This window comes from Macaca mulatta, chromosome X (assembly GCF_049350105.2).
Source record: "Macaca mulatta isolate MMU2019108-1 chromosome X, T2T-MMU8v2.0, whole genome shotgun sequence".
Lineage (NCBI taxonomy): Eukaryota > Metazoa > Chordata > Mammalia > Primates > Cercopithecidae > Macaca > Macaca mulatta.
Window position 1 is genome coordinate 37170238 of NC_133426.1, and position 16088 is coordinate 37186325.

The following is a 16088-nucleotide window of genomic DNA, read 5'->3' on the forward strand; positions in this document are numbered from 1 at the left end:
GGTATATTAACTAGGATGCCCTACACAGGCGGTCTGTGGACGAGAAATCCTTATGTCCCTCACTTCACCACGGCTGAAGAGTACGCGATGAGGAGAAACGACTAGGAAAAGGAATAATGTGTGGTGAGGTATGTATGCGAAAGAGAAAAAGGCTGGCAGGGACCCGCGGTAGCCAGAAGGAGAGACGTGGCGGCCCGAGAGCTGACTACTTGGGCCCGCGCCGAGCCAGGCTTTCTCCATAGTGCGTGTGGGAGTGCACAGACGGGTCTCGACGGCTTTTCTGTATGTGTTATAAATAAACCGCAAGAGTGGAAAGCTCCAGCAGGATGCCCTGAGCGCTGGTTCTTCCCAGCAGAACCGGTGGAGGATCCGCCCCTTGTTTCCCACCCTCCGCCCCAGCTCGTTCCCGCCCCTTCTCTCCTAACCCCGCCCCAGCCCAGCCCCCGCCTCTTTCCACCTCCCTTCCAGTCCGCTCCCGGTTCCTGGCTCCGGCTAGGCTCAGCAGAAATAGGAGCGCGCAGGCGCGACGTGCGGATCGCAGAACGCCGAGTAGCGGAGCCGGACCCGCTGTGAGTGTGGTGGCCGCGCTGGGTTCCTAGCTGGGGAAACGTGATCGGGGCGAGGCGCCCCAGGAAGGATTGGGGTGTGTGTGGGTGACTTCTGTTCTGCGAGGAGAAACCCGTCAGATGTGCGGTAGCGTTGGTAGCGACGCTGCCTGTGGGCGTCCGGCCAGGGCCGCGTGGGGAGCGGAGTGCATGGTAGCGGGAGTGGGTGAGGGTGGGTATGACGAGAAAAAAATTGAAGGAATAGAGTTCAGAGGCTGGAAGTCCGCACACAGGCTGGGCAGGACCGCGAGGCTTGCCAACGGTGCTGGAGGGTGTCCCAGCTTCAAGTTCAGTTCCCTGCTTGGTGCCTCTGAGGGACGTCCCAGGCTCATCCCCTCCTCCAGCGCTGCTTTCTCTGGTGCCGAGTTGCTAGAAACATTCCCCGTCGGAGGGGAAAGGATTTGGAGGCGGTGGGCTGTCGGCCCGGGCTAGTCCCAAGGAGGGCGTGGCGTTCGTGTGACTTTCCTTTACCCACCCTCGGGAATGTGTCCCTCTTCTGGTCCATTGTGCCCGTGGACATTTTAACAAAGGCTATGACTGTTTTGTAGGCAGTGGCGGGTGACAGTGGGAGGGGGTGCGTGCGAGGTCGGTGGCGGTGCGGCCCTGGGGGACGGGAGAGCGGGGGGAGGGGGAGGCGGCGTGGGGGGAAGTGGAAGGAAGAGAAGAGTCTTCCTGCTTCAGCTTTTTCCTTCTTCCTGGTCCGCTGAATTTGATCACTGGTAGGAACAGCCCCAAGAGGGATACGACTGGAAATTAGTGTGTGCGCGTTTGGACTCTGGCTCCAGCCACTGGTTTTTGTGATTGTGCTGTGCATGTATTTTCTACGAGTCCCTTTAGGAGAAAAGCGAAGCTAATGGGATTTGAGAGGAAATAATTGAATGAAAGGATGAAGAGGTGGAGTAACAAAACTTAGAGCTTAATTATTTGTCTGTTGATGGTCATACTATAAAGCCAGACTTTGAAGGATGCGAAGGTGTCCAAGTCAGGGTAAGTGAAAAGTTGGTTAGGCTACTGTTGATTGTTTCAATCAAGAGTGGATTATTGGGCATGTGTGTGGATGTGCTGTCAAGATCTTGGGCCGACTCACTTTAGAACCTTTGAAAATAATATTAAGGATACAAAACACTAGGGCAAATATTGTAATATTGGATAAAGCTCCATATGCTTTCATTTTCAAACTTAGGGACTTTCATGAAAGATAGTATATGTGTTCCCAAGCATAGATGTTGATATTTTTCCTCATTTGTTTTAAGTTAATACAACAAAATAAACTGAACTTCCTCCTCCTCCACCCCTTTCCCTTGATTGTAAATCCTGTTTTATAAACGTTTACTTTCTGAAGTATACTTAAAAACACAATTACCCCCCTAACCCCTACCCCTGCACCAACCCCAGGCATGAGGTGAACAGGATTTCTTCTGGTTTTGTTATGTTATTCTTTCTTAAATTTTCCCAAATTTGGGGCAGGTGGGGGACGGGGAGTGTTAGGGATGCCTTTTCTCTTTTCTAGTGCCTGATAGACTTAGCCTAATTCACTTCTCGAAAAATTTTGCCATCTACTCCAGAGTGAATTAATCACACCTTTTTCTGTTAAATTTATATCACTTGCCTTTTTTCTCCATTACTACTAGACCCTCAGTCTTCTATGTTACACTTATACCTAGAGCTGCCTGGCATGTGGTAAGCACCTAATATACTCACTTACAGATATATATTAATAAATGCTGTTAGAAAGGTAGTAATTCATAGGCTGGGCGCAGTGGCTCACTCCTGTAATCCCAGCACTTTGGGAGGCGGAGGCGGGCAGATCACGAGGCCAGGAGATCGAGACCATCCTGGCTAACACGGTGAAACTGCGTCTCTACTAAGAATACAAAAAAATTAGCCGGGCGTGGTGGTGGACGTCTGTAGTCCCAGCTACTCTGAGGCTGAGGCAGGAGAATGGTGTGAACCCGGGAGGTGGAGCTTGCAGTGAGCCGAGATGGCGCCACTGCACTCCAGCCTGGGCAACAGACTCCGTCTCAGAAAAACAAAGAAAAGAAAAGAAAGATAGTAATTCATATTGCGTAAAGTTCATGGGATAATACAAGAAATTCAGAATTCTGAAATTATATTTAATATTTGAGCAGCATTATTTGGAATATGGATAAGCACTGAGTGTGGAAATATGTTCTCATGTATTAGTCATAGTTTATCCTTCTAAAAAGAGGTGCAAAAACTCTACAGATAAAGGGAAAATAGGGATCAGAAAAAGGTGAAGTTTTTAAAAAGGCCAATTTCTGATACTAAAACTAGTGAAGTTAACTATTTGTAGAAAGACACAAATAGGTTGCTGCTGGAATTTAGGAAGTACTGCAAATTAATCAAGTTGCCAGATGGTATTCTCTGAAGGGTGATATAACTAAAACAAGCTGTGACCTAACCAGTTGTATTATACTCCTTTAAAATCTTAAAGTATTTTCAGCCTTTGGCTAATGGGTCTCTTCATGTTATAGTTCCCTGATAGGCTTGGTCTAACCATTTCTGTCAACCTGCCTTTGACATCTCTCTTAACTCCGCCAGGATCACTGGCCTTCCAGTTACCTCCGGCTCCTAACAGGAATTATCTTCCCCCTGCTCCTCACCTCCAGCCTTCTTCTCCTGAGTGGATTTATGTATTTGAGAAAATACCGTGAGCAGATGGTCACTTACTTTATAAAAGAATGGAATTGGTTCTTTAGTTTAAAAATAAGTCAGGATTGGCTACCTGCTTAGTCTAGCCTTCTGTGCATGCAAAGCAGACAGAGAACTATGACCATTAGTAACCCTTATTTTTCTTCATTTTTCCCTTATTCATCTGAATGCAAAAGCACTTTTTAAAAATTTCACTTTTAAAAATAACATTAGTCATTGTTCCCAACACACTTCAAGTTAGTCCCTGTTTTATTTTTTATTTTTTATTTTTTTTGAGACAGAGTCTCTTTCGCCCAGGCTGGAGTGCAGTGGCGCAATCTCAGCTCACTGCAAGCTCCGCCTCCCGGGTTCACGCCATTCTCCTGCCTCAGCCTCCTGAGTAGCTGGGACTACAGGCGCCCGCCACCACACCCGGCTAATTTTTTGTATTTTTGGTAGAGACAGGGTTTCACCGTGTTAGCTAGCCAGGATGGTCTCGATCTCCTGACCTTGTGATCCGCCCGCCTCGGCCTCCCAAAGTGCTGGGATTACAGGCGTCCCTGTTTTTTTGACTAAAACTTAAAACTCGGGGAGGAAGAGTAGCATCCATAAAACTTTTTTTAAAGTTCTGCATCATCTGTGGACCTACTGAATGAAAAAATATTTGAAACCAACCATTGTGATTATGCCTTCCTTCTTAAAACATTCCTCACTTAGACTTCCTCCTCATATTTCTGATTTTTTCCTCTAATTCTTTGACCAGTTAACCTCAGTCACCTCTACAGTCTTCCTAGGGTTCTGTTCAAAACTCTTTTTCTCACTGTATGTACAATAGTCAAGGGCATGGAAATTGGAGGAATCGAAAATTGGAGGCAAGACAAGAATTTACACTCTTCTTTCTGAGCATTAGTTTCCTCACTTGTGAAAATGATAATTATAATACCTGATAATTAATATCAGGTATATAGTGATGTGATGCATAATTACATTTTGGTCAACTATGGACAACATGCATGATGATGGTTTCCATAAGATTATAATGGAGCTGAAAAACCTGGTGACTTTGTAGCCTTTGTAATATCACAGTGCAGTGCATTACAGTATATAGCACTTGATAATAATATTAAATAACTATGCTAATGGTTTATTTACTATACTCTACTTTTTAATTATTATTTTAGAGTATACTCCTTCTACTTATATAAAGTTAAATGTAAAACAGCCTCAGATAGGTCCTTCAGGAAGGCAAGAAGACAACATTGTTATCATAGGGGGTGATGTCTCTACGCATATTATTGCCCCTGAAAACCTTCCAGTGGAACAAGATGTGAAAGTGGAAGAGTGATATTGATGATCCTGACCCTGTGTAGGTCTAGGCTAATGTGTATGTTTGTGTCTTAGTTTTTAATAAAAATGTTTAAAAGGTTAAAAAAATTAAATAGATAAAAACTTATAGAATGAGGATATAAAGAAAGAAAATGTTTTTGTACAACTGTCCAGTGTGTGTTTTAAGTTCAGTATTATTACAAAAGAGTCAGAAAGTTTACAACATTAAAAATTTTATGTAGTAAAAAAGTTATAGTAAGTTAAAGTTAATTTATTATTGAGGAAAGAATTACATTTTTTATATGTTTGGTGTAGCCTATGTGGAGAGTGTTTATAAAGACTACAGTAGTGTACAGTAAACGTCCTAGGCCTTCACATCCACTTACCACTCACGCACTGACTTACCCAGAGCAGCTTTCGGTCCTGCAGGCTCTATTCATGGTAAGTGCCCTATACAGGTGTACCATTTTTTATCTTTTATACCTATTTTTACTATATATTTTCTGTGTTTAGATACACAGACATCATTGTGTTATAATTGCCTATTCAGTACAGTAACATGCTGTACAGGATTGTAGCCTAGGAATAATAGGGTATACCATATTGTCTAGGTATATAGTAAGCTATACCATGCAGATATGTGTAAGTACACTCTGTGATGTTGATACAACGACGAAATCACCTAAAGAGGCATTTTTCAGACCATATCCCAGTTGTTAAGTGATGCATGACTGCTAACAGCGTATAATGTGTAGCACATAGAAGTACTCTTAAAATGTTAGCTGTTGTTATTTATGTCTGCTTGTCTGCTGTTTCTTGTGAGCTCCCATTATTTCAGTAGCAATTAACTTCAGAATGTGGATGTATTGATATTTCCCACCCTGTTTGAGCTCCAGTTCTGTATTTGTAGATAACTCCCATGTATTTCCAACAGGTTGCTTAGCACAGTGGTTCTCAAACTTCAGCATGTACAATAATCACAAGATGCATAGATTTCTGGACCCCATACCCAAAGTTTGTGATGTCTAGGATAGAATCTAAGAATTTCCATTTCTGATAAGTTCATAAATGATGGTGATTCTACTGTCCCTGGGAAAACATTGAGTGGCATTTATCTATATGGCATTCAGACAAGTTGGTGGAGAGGAAGGGAGAGGAGACCAAAAGACCAAAAATTTATAAAAATTAAGAACAGAGTGCACTTGAAGCTGGTAGTGCTTTTTTTTTGTTTGTTTGTTTAAATTGAGATGGAGTCTCGCTCTGTTGCCCAGGCTAGAGTGCAGTGGCGCGATCTCGGCTCACTGCAAACTCCGCCTCCTGGGTTCACGCCATTCTCCTGCCTCAGCCTCCCGAGTAGCTGGGACTACAGGTGCCCACCACCATGCCCAGCTAATTTTTTTTGTATTTTTAGTAGAGACGGGGTTTCACCATGTTAGCCATGTGGTCTCGATCTCCTGACCTCGTGATCCGCCTGCCTCGGCTTCCCAAAGTGCTGGGATTACAGGTGTGAGCTACCACGCCCGGCCGGTAGTGCTTTTAAGACTGGAGTTTAGAGTGTCCTCTAAAATGTGGAGAGGATAGGACTGACGGAAGATGCTTGGATTTCATGACCACAAGGTTTTCTTTTGTTTTTGGTGTGTTTCAGGTGCAGATTGTTGGTTTAATTATACTTCTCAGTTAGTATTATATAATTATTATTATGACCAGGAGAACATATCACAGGTATTTGTTTGTTTGTTTGTTTTTTGAGACAGGGCCTTTCTCATGCCCAGACCGGAGTGTAGTGGCACAAACACGGCTCACTGAAGCCTCAACCTCCTGGGCTCAAGCAATCCTCCCACCTCAGCTTCCCGAGTAGCTGAGACAACAAGTGTGTGCCACTATGCCCAGCTAATTTTTAAATTAAAAATTTTTTTTTGAGATGAGGTCTTACTATATTGCCCAGGCTGGTCTCAAACCTGGGCTCAAGTGATCTTACCACCTCAGCCTCCCAAAGCGGTGCGGTTACAGGCGTGAGCCACCATACTCAGACATAGAGGTAATGGTTCTTAATCTGGTGTGTGCATCACACTGTCGTAGGGAGCTGTTTCAAACAATACACTTAAGTTTAGTGCCCCTCCCCACAGTATTGACTCATAAAATCTGGATTTCAGGGTGTGGGATCGAGGCATGAAAAAATTCCCTGGTTAAGAGTCATGTCTTCAGCAATGGTGGGCAGAATATGGAAGCACGGAAAATAAAAGTTTTATTGGTAAATTGTGGTGAAAGGAGAATAGAAGAAAAAGACTGGAGTTTGAAGATTTTTAGAGTTCAAGAAAATGGGAGTATGTAAAAGAGAGGTGAAAAGCCTGCTGAAGTCAAGGAGCGATTGAATGTGTAATATTATGAACATATAATTGATGGAATATGGTACTGGAGCAGGAGAGAATGGAATTAGTGGGTACTATAAAAAGAGAGGAGAAAAGAGTGAAAAAGAGCAAATTTAAAGCTGGAAGTGGGAGAAGCTGAAAGAACTCTCTTTAAGGAAGGTTTGTTTGCACACTACTGTTCTTCAGTGGAACTTAAGTAGTCTTGAACTCTTAAGTAAAATGGATTTTTTCAAGTTTAATAATGCTAGCAAATAAATCAATAATTTCAACTGTTCCAGCTACCACTAATGGCTACAAGTGTATTTTTCTTCAACTTAGCTCGAATAATTATTTTTTTGAAATTAAGTCTAGACATGCTGTGTTGTAATGTTATTGCCCTAGCCCTTGCTGTAAGACTGCCATAAGTTTCATATGATTTTCATTCAGTTATTCAACAAGTATTTGTATGATTGTCAATGACCATACATTCTTCTAAACACTGAGGATATAGCATTATATAAAACAGTTGTATTTTATTAGAAATTTCTGCCTTTGAGGCGCTTGCATCGTATTTGAGGGAGGCAGATAATAAAGTAAATGAGTAAAATATAAGAAATGTGAGATATATATAATTTTGTATACATATATACTCATAAATATACATATATGTTAAGTGACATGGTGCTGCATTCTTTGGAGAAATACAAAGCAGGGAAGGTGAATGGGGGGACCCATAGGTATTCATCTATAGGTGAATAGAGCATGTTGGAGGGAGGTAATCAGGGAAGACTTCACTGTCAGCAAAGACTTGTAGAAGATAAGAAAACCATTTATTTGGAGGAAGAGCTTCCTAAGCACAGGGAACAACAATTGTAAAAGTCTGGAGGTGGGTTCTTTTTGAGACCTTTTAGCTAAAAATAGCAAAATAGTTTTTGCGGCTGGAGTAGCATGAATGAGAAGGGGTGAATAATAAGGCATAGAGTCAGATAAGCAAGAAGGATTGTGGGAATGGTGGGAAGCTTGCAAGAGGAGAAATTTCTGAGTGGGAAGATCAGGAACTACGTACTGCCTGTGTTGAGTTTGAGATGATTATTTGATACTCCAGGTAGAATTCATGGGATAGGTATGGGTAAACAGGAAACTCTAGGAATGAATCACAGCATTTTAAGGGAAGAGAAGGGGTCATTCCTTTGCTTTGTTTTTAAATTTAAAAACTTTAGTTTTTAGAGCAGTGTTAGGTTCATGGAAAAATTACAAGGAAAGTACAGAGAGTTCTCACATGCCCCCTCCTCACATACACAACCTCCTGCACTGTCAGGACATCCTGTACCACAGTGGTAACATTTGTTGCAGTTCATGAACCTCCATTGACATATCATAATCACCTAAAGCTAATTGTTTATATTATGGCTCACTCTTGGTATTGGACATTTTATGGATTTGGACGAATGTATAACATATCCACAACTGTATTAATATTATAATATGATATAGTTTCACTACCCCCCAAATTCTCTGTGTTCTGCCTTTTCAACTGCCCTTCCTTCCAGTCCCTGGAAGCCACTGATCCTTCTACTGTCTCCATAGTTTTTCCTTTTTCAAAATGTCATATAGTTGGAATTATAAAATATGCAGCTTTTTCGTATTGGTTTCTTTCACCTAGTAACGTTCTTGAAAGCTTCCTCCATGTTTTTTCATGGTTTAATAGCTTATTTCTTTTTAGTGCTTAATGATACTCCATTGGATGTACTACAGTTTATTCATTCACCTACTAAGAAATATCTTGGTTGCTTCCAAGTTGTAGTAATTATAAATAAAGCTATTATAAATATCTGTGTGCAGTATTTTATGTGGACATAGATTTTCAATTCATTTGAATACAAAGGAGCTCAATTGCTGGATCATATGGTGAGAATATAGTAGTCCCCCTCCCCATCCATGGTTTCACTTTCTACATTTCCAGTTACCAAAGGTCAACTATGGTCTGAAAATGTTAAATGGAAAATTCCAGAAATAAATGTCATAAGTTTTAAATTTTGTGCCATTTTGACATGATGAAATCTCGCACCAGCCTACCACATTCTAAGACATGAATCATCCCTTTATCCAGTGTATCCATGCCGTATATGCCTTTCGCCCATTAGTCACTAAGTAGCCATCTAGGTTGTCAGATCAAAAAAACATAGCGTATATAGGAGTTGGTACTATCCAAGATTTCAGGCATCCTTTGGGGTCTTGGAATGTATTCCCCATGGTTAAAGGAGGACTACTTTTATGTTTAGTTTTGCAAGAAATTGACAAAGTGTCTTCCAAAGTAACTTACCACTTTTAATCCCATCAGCAATGGATGAGTTTCTGTTGCTCCACATCCTTGCCAGTATTTGGTGTTGTCAGTGTTCTGTATTCTGGCCATTTTAATAGATGTGTAGTGCCAGCTCATTGTTGTTTTAACTTGCAATTCCCTAATGACATACGGTGTTGGGCTTTCCATATGTTTATTTGCCATCTGTATCCATCTGTATATCTTCTTTGGTGAGGTGTCCACATATGTAGTCCATTTTCTTTTTTTTTTTTTTGAGACGGAGTCTTGCTCTGTCGCCCAGGCTGGAGTGCAGTGGCCGGATCTCAGCTCACTGCAAGCTCCACCTCCTGGGTTCACGCCATTCTCCTGTCTCAGCCTCCCCAGTAGCTGGGACTACAGGCGCTCGTCACCTCGCCCGGCTAGTTTTTTGTATTTTTTAGTAGAGACGGGGTTTCAGCGGGTTAGCCAGGATGGTCTCGATCTCCTGACCTTGTGATCCGCCCGTCTCGGCCTCCCAAAGTGCTGGGATTACAGGCTTGAGCCACCGCGCCCGGCTGTAGTCCATTTTCAAATCAGGTTTTTTTTTTTTTTTTTTTCTCATTGCTGAGTTTTAAGAATTGTTTGTATATTTTGGATAATAGTACTTTATATGTTATGTCTTCTGCAAATATTTTCTCACAGTCTGTGGCTTGACTTCTCATATTCTTGACAGTGTATTTTGCTGAGTAGAAGTTTATAATATTAAATCAAGCTTACCCATCCTTTCATGAATCATACTTTTGGTGTTATAACTAAAAACTCACTACCATATCAGAGGTCATGTAGATTTTTTCCTATGTTCTAGGAGTTTTATAGTTTTGTATTTTACATTTAGGCCTATGATCCATTTTGAGATTTTTTATGAAGGGTGTAAGGCCACATCTAGATTCATTTTTTTTTTGTATGTGGATGTCCAGTTGTTCCAGCATCATTTGTTGAAAAGTCTGTCTTCATTGTTTTGCCTTGGCTCCTTTGTCAAAGATCAGTTGACGATGTGGATATATCTCTCTATTCTGTTACATTTATCTGTTTGTCCATTCTTTGGCACTGTCTTTATTACTGTAGTTTAATAGTAATTATTGAAATTGGGTAGTGTCAGTCCAGCAACTTTGTTGTTCTGCAATATTGTCTTGGCTATTCTGTATCTGCTGCCTCTCCATATAAACTTTACAATCAGTTGTTTTTAAAAAAAATTCACAACATCACTTGCTGGGATTTTGATTGGGGTTGCATTGAATTTGTAGATCAAGTTGGAAAGAGCTGATATCTTGAGACTACTGAGTCTTCCTGTCCATGAACATGGGATATCTTTCCATTTATTTAGTCTTGATTTTTTTCCCAGTGGAGATCTTCCTCATCACTGATGTATAGGAAAAGAATTGACTTTTTTTTTTTTTTTTTTTTTGTTGTTGTTGTTGAGACAGTCTCGCTTTGTCGCCCAGACTGGAGTGCAGTGGCCGGATCTCAGCTCACTGCAAGCTCCGCCTCCCGGGTTCACGCCATTCTCCTGCCTCAGCCTCCCGAGTAGCTGGGACTACAGATGCCCGCCACCTCGCCCGGCTAGGTTTTTGTATTTTTTAGTAGAGACGGGGTTTCACCATGTTAGCCAGGATGGTCTCGATCTCCTGACCTTGTGATCCGCCCGTCTCGGCCTCCCAAAGTGCTGGGATTACAGGCTTGAGCCACCGCGCCCGGCCCAAGAATTGACTTTTATTTATTAACCTTGTATCCTGTAACCTTACTGTTATCACTTATTAGTTCCAGGAGATTTTCTTTTATTTATTTATTTATTTTTTATTATTCTTTAAGTTCTAGGGTACATGTGCACAACGTGCAGGTTTGTTACATATGTATACATGTGCCACATGTTGGTGTGCTGCACCCATTAACTCATCATTTACATTAGGTATATCTCCTAATGCTATTCTTCCCTCCTCCCCCCACCCCAAAACAGGCCACGGTGTGTGATGTTCCCCTTCCTGTGTCCAGGTGTTCTCATTGTTCAATTCCCACCTATGAGTGAGAACATGTGGTGTTTGGTTTTCTGTTCTTGCGATAGTTTGCTGAGAATGATGGTTTCCAGCTGCATCCATGTCCCTACAAAGGACATGAACTCATCCTTTTTTATGCCTGCATAGTATTCCATGGTGTATACATGCCATATTTTCTTACTTCAGTCTGTCATTGATGGACATCTGGGTTGGTTCTAAGTCTTTGCTATTGTGAATAGTGCCGCAATAAACATATGTGTGCACGTGTCTTTATAGCAGCATGATTTACACATGAGAGTATATGTGTTCAGTAGACTCTGTATGTGTGTGTATGGAGAGTGTATGTATACCCAGTAATGGGATGGCTGCGTCAAAAGGTATTTCTAGTTCTAGATCCTTGAGGAATCGCCATGCTGTCTTCCACAACAATTGAACTAGTTTACGGTCCCACCAACAGTGTAAAAGTGTTCCTATTTCTCCACATTCTCTCCAGCACCTGTTGTTTCCTGACTTTTTAATGATCGCCATTCTAACTGCTGTGAGATGGTATCTCATTGTGGTTTTGATTTGCATTTATCTGATGGCCAGTGATGATGAACATTTTTTCATGTGTCTGTTGGCTGCATAAATGTCTTCTTTTGAGAAGTGTCTGTTCACATCCTTTGCCCACTTTTTGATGGGGTTGTTTGATTTTTTTTCTTGTAAATTTCTTTGAGTTCTTTGTAGGTTCTGGATATTAGCCCTTTGTAGATGAGTAGATTGCAAAAATTTTCTCCCATTCTGTAGGTTGCCTGTTCACTCTGATGGTAGTTTCTTTTGCTGTGCAGAAGCTCTTTAGTTTAATTAGATCCCATTTGTCAATTTTGGCTTTTGTTGCCGTTGCTTTTGGTGTTTTAGACATGAAGTCCTTGCCCATGCCTATGTCCTGAATGATATTGCCTAGGTTTTCTTCTAGGGTTTTTATGGTTTTAGGTCTAACATTTAAGTCTCTAATCCATCTTGAATTAATTTTTGTTTAAGGTGTAAGGAAGGGATCCAGTTTCAGCTTTCTACATATGGCTAGCCAGTTTTCCCAACACCATTTATTAAATAGGGAATCCTTTCCCCATTTCTTGTTTTTGTCAGGTTTGTCAAAGATCAGATGGTTGTAGATGTGTGATATTATTTCTGAGGGCTCTGTTCTGTTCCATTGGTCTATATCTCTGTTTTGGTACCAGTATCATGCTGTGTTGGTTACTGTAGCCTTGTAGTGTAGTTTGAAGTCAGGTAGCGTGATGCCTCCAGCTTTGTTCTTTTTGCTTAGGATTGTCTTGGCAATGCAGGCTCTTTTTTGGTTCCATATGAACTTTAAAGTAGTTTTTTCCAGTTCTGTGAAGAAAGTCATTGGTAGCTTAATGAGGATGGCATTGAATCTACAAATTACCTTGGGCAGTATGGCCATTTTCATGATATTGATTCTTCCTATCCATGAGCATGGAATGTTCTTCCATTTGTTTGTGTCCTCTTTTATTTCATTGAGCAGTGGTTTGCAGTTCTCCTTGAAGAGGTCCTTCACATCCCTTGTAAAGTTGGATTCCTAGGTATTTTATTCTATTTGAAGCAATTGTGAATGGGAGTTCACTCATGATTTGGCTCTCTGTTTGTCTGTTATTGGTGTATAAGAATGCGGCCGGGCGCGGTGGCTCAAGCCTGTAATCCCAGCACTTTGGGAGGCCGAGACGGGCAGATCACGAGGTCAGGAGATCGAGACCATCCTGGCTAACACAGTGAAACCCCGTCTCTACTAAAAATACAAAAAAAACAACCCCGTCTCTACTAAAAAATACAAAAAACTAGCCGGGCGAGGTGGCGGGCGCCTGTAGTCCCAGCTACTCGGGAGGCTGAGGCAGGAGAATGGCGTGAACCCGGGAGGCGGAGCTTGCAGTGAGCTGAGATCCGGCCACTGCACTCCAGCCTGGGTGACAGAGCGAGACCCCGTCTCAAAAAAAAAAAAAAAAAAAAAAAAAAGAATGCTTGTGATTTTTGCACATTGATATTGTATCCTGAGACTTTGCTGAAGTTGCTTATCAGCTTAAGGAGATTTTGGGCTGAGACGATGGGGTTTTCTAAATATACAGTCATGTCATCTGCAAACAGGGACAATTTGACTTCCTCTTTTCCTAATTGAATACCCTTTATTTCTTTCTCCTGCCTGATTGCCCTGGCCAGAACTTCCAACACTATGTTGAATAGGAGTGGTGAGAGAGGGCATCCCTGTCTTGTGCCACTTTTCAAAGGGAATGCTTCCAGTTTTTGCCCATTCAGTATGATATTGGCTGTGGCTTTGTCATAAATAGCTCTTATTATTTTGAGATACGTTCCATCAATACCGAATTTATTGAGAGTTTTTAGCATGAAGGGCTGTTGAATTTTTTCAAAGACCTTTGCTACATCTATTGAGATAATCATGTGGTTTTTGTCTTTGGTTCTGTTTATATGCCGAATTATGTTTATTGATTTGCATATGTTGAACCAGCCTTGCATCCCAGGGATGAAGCCCATTTGATCATGGTGGATAAGCTTTTTAATGTGCTGCTGGATTCAGTTTGCCAGTATTTTATTGAGGATTTTTGCATCGATGTTCATCAGGGATATTGGTCTAAAATTCTCTTTTTTTTGTTGTGTCTCTGTCAGGCTTTGGTATCAGGATGATGTTAGCCTCATAAAATGAATTAGGGGGGATTCCCTCTTTTTCTATTGATTGGAATAGTTTCAGAAGGAATGGTGCCAGCTGCTCCTTGTACCTCTGGTAGAATTCAGCTGTGAATCCATCTGGTCCTGGACTTTTTTTGGTTGGTAGACTATTAATTATTGCCTCAATTTCAGAGCCTGTTATTGGTTTATTCAGGGATTCAACTTCTTCCTGGTTTAATCTTGGGAGAGTGTATGTGTCCAGGAATTTATCCATTTCTTCTAGGTTTTCTAGTTTATTTGTGTAGAGGCGTTTATAGTGTTCTCTGATGGTAGTTTGTATTTCTTTGTTGTCAGTGGTGATATCCCCTTTATCATTTTTTATTGCATCTATTTGATTCTTCTCTCTTTTCTTATTAGTCTTGCTAGTGGTCTATCAATTTTGTTGATCTTTTCAAAAAACCAGCTCCTGGATTCATTGATTTTTTTTTTTTTTTAAAGGGTTTTTCGTGTCTCTATCTCCTTCAGTTCTGCTCTGATCTTAGTTATTTCTTGCCTTCTGCTAGCTTTTGAATGTGTTTGCTCTAGTTATTTTAATTGTGATGTTAGGGTGTTAATTTTAGATCTTTCCTGCTTTCTCTTGTGGGCATTTAGTACTATAAATTTCCCTCTACACACTGCTTTAAATGTGTCCCAGAGATTCTAGTATGTTGTATCTTTGTTCTCATCGGTTTCAGGGAACATCTTTATTTCTTCCCTCATTTCATTATGTACCCAGTAGTCATTCAGGAGCACGTTTTTCAGTTTCCATGTAGTTGAGCGGTTTTGAGTGAGTTTCTTAATCCTGAGTTCTAATTTGATTGTGCTGTGGTCTGAGAGACAGTTTGTTGTGATTTCTATTCTTTTTTTTTTTTTTTTTTTTTTTTTTTGAGACGGAGTCTCGCTCTGCCGCCCAGGCTGGAGTGCAGTGGCCGGATCTCAGCTCACTGCAAGCTCCGCCTCCCGGTTTCACGCCATTCTCCTGCCTCAGCCTCCCGAGTAGCTGGGACTACAGGCGCCAGCCACCTCGCCCGGCTAGTTTTTTGTATTTTTTAGTAGAGACGGGGTTTCACCGTGTTAGCCAGGATGGTCTCGATCTCCTGACCTCGTGATCTGCCCGTCTCGGCCTCCCAAAGTGCTGGGATTACAGGCTTGAGCCACCGCGCCCGGCCTTGTGATTTCTATTCTTTTACATTTGCTGAGGATTGCTTTACTTCCAACTATGTGTTCAATTTTGGAAAGTGAGATGTGGTGCTGAGAAGAATGTATATTCTGTTGATTTGGGGTGGAGAGTTTTGTAGATGTCTATTAGGTCCGCTTGGGGCAGACCTGAGTTCAATTCCTGGATATCCTTGTTAACTTTCTGTCTAATGTTGACAGTGGGGTGTTAAAGTCTCTCATTATTACTGTGTGGGAGTCTAAGTCTGTTTGTAAGTCTCTAAGCACTTGCTTTATGAATCTGGGTGCTCCTGTACTGGGTGCATATATATTTAGGATAGTTAGCTCTTCTTGTTGAATTGATCCCTTTACCATTATGTAATGGCCTTCTTTGTCTCTTTTGATCTTTGTAGGTTTAAAGTCTGTTTTATCAGAAACTAGGATTGTAACCCCTGCCTTTTTTTTGTTTTCCATTTGCTCGGTAGATCTTCCTCCATCCTTTTATTTTGAGCCTGTGTGTGTCTGTGCACGTGAGATGGGTCTTGACTCTTTATCCAGTTTGCCAGTCTAAAACAATCAATTCTTTGGAATTTTTCTACATAGACAATCATGTCATGTGTGAACAAAAACAGTTTTATTTTTTCCTTCCCAATCTGTATACCTTTTGTTTCCTTTCCTTGTCTTATCACATTAGATGGGATTTCCAGTATGATTATGAAAAGGAGTGGTGAGAGGGGACATCCTTGCCTTTTTTCTGAGCTTAGAGGGAATGTTTCAAGTCTTACACCATGAAGTATGATGTCAACTGTAGTGTTTTTATAGATGCCCTTTTCCATTTGAGTGAGTTCCCATCTATTCCTAGTTTGTTGAGAGTTTTTTTTTTTTTTTTAAATTCATGAATCAGTGTTGGATTTTGTTAAGTGCTTTTTCTGCATATATGGATATTATTGTGTACATT

At 41.2% G+C, this 16088-nt stretch overlaps 1 protein-coding gene across 2 annotated transcripts in view; it reads left to right on the plus strand.

The window, feature by feature from the left end:
• Positions 1-482: 482 nt before the first annotated feature.
• PRRG1 (proline rich and Gla domain 1) overlaps positions 483-16088 on the plus strand; it is a 99265-nt gene continuing 83659 nt past the window's right edge. The window contains 1 exon segment of one of the 2 annotated variants that reach the window (NM_001261082.1): positions 483-569. The gene's annotated coding sequence lies outside the window, so the exon portion shown is untranslated. 2 annotated transcript variants of the gene reach the window in all.